This window comes from Penaeus monodon, chromosome 15 (genome assembly GCF_015228065.2).
Source record: "Penaeus monodon isolate SGIC_2016 chromosome 15, NSTDA_Pmon_1, whole genome shotgun sequence".
Classification (NCBI taxonomy): domain Eukaryota; kingdom Metazoa; phylum Arthropoda; class Malacostraca; order Decapoda; family Penaeidae; genus Penaeus; species Penaeus monodon.
In genome coordinates, this window is record NC_051400.1 from 27,949,563 (window position 1) to 27,950,856 (window position 1,294).

Genomic DNA, 1,294 nt, shown 5'->3' on the forward strand with positions numbered 1-1,294 from the left:
TACTGCAGAAAAATGTGAGGGACACATGTTTATGGTTTATGAAAACAAGAAAAAAGTGATCGCAGTGATAGTATTAATTGACATTCTAAATATATTTAGTGTTACTACCACATGCTGATATGAACATAGGCATACATATTATAATATATGCATACGCAAATACACATGAACCCATTTACACATAAACATGGGCGAAGAACTTTAAAAATAAAATTATTATATTCATGATGATTCACTAAATGATACAGATGTAATGGTCTTACTGTTATATTTTAATGCGGACCTATGTATTAATCAAATCAGGAAATAAAGGACAAATTTTAGAATAAAAGACACACTATATAGACGTCCAAATCACGGAATCATATGGTTTGTAAGACTATCCATCCGGAGAACTGATCCTAGACTGATATTTATTCAAGTTAGTCTGGTCCTCCCTCAAGCTAGATTAATTTTTATCTCTAAAGTTGGACTTATTCTTCTTCAAATTAGGTTGCTCATCCTCAAGTTCAACTAATTCCTCCTTCTTAAGTTAGACTGATTCTTCTCCTTCAAGTTAAATTAATTTCTCCTTCTCAGGTTAGACTGATTCATCTTCTGCAAGATAGACTTGTTCTTCCTCAAGTTACCTTGATTCTTAAGTTAGACTGATTCTTCTTCAAGTGAAACTAATTTCATCTTTTCAAGTTAGACTGCTTCTTCCTCCTCAGACTCCGCTCCATTATTCAACTCGCTACTTGGTGGGTAGCTTGCACCCGACAGTGGCTGATCCTTCGTGTACAGGCAGCAAGCCACAAATACTGCCAGGATCGTGGTTATACCTATCACTGTGGGCAATGTAATCCACAGGATCATCTCTAAAGGTTTAGGCTTCGTTGTGGTTGAACTTCCGGTATCTGAAGCGATAGAAGGTTTGGTGCCTGGGTGAAGGGTTGATAGAGCGTCTTTGTGGTGATCGCTGGTATCTTTAAGGGTGATGCAGTGTTAAAAAAAACGTAGTTCGATTCCCTCACAGTTTTAGATGTTAGTGTTGTATTTCTGTCTTATGTGAATTATGATATCTAAAAGCTGATATAGAGACACAATAGAAAGGAAACAACTGCAAACGTTTTCTCTTCATTACAGTAATTTAAAACTCACCTGATGTAGATGACTCTGTAACCGGGCAGCACTCCTCAGGACACTCTTCACTCCATTGGACTTTACCGTTATAGGACGCATGGTAATTCGTCAGATTCTTGCCTGTGCAGCAGGTGAATTCTTCGCTGACATGAGGTGGGATACGGAGTATGAC

At 37.6% G+C, this 1,294-nt stretch overlaps 1 pseudogene; it reads right to left on the reverse strand.

The window, feature by feature from the left end:
* Nucleotides 1–53: 53 nt before the first annotated feature.
* Nucleotides 54–1,294, reverse strand: part of LOC119582294 — a 5,801-nt pseudogene continuing 4,560 nt past the window's right edge.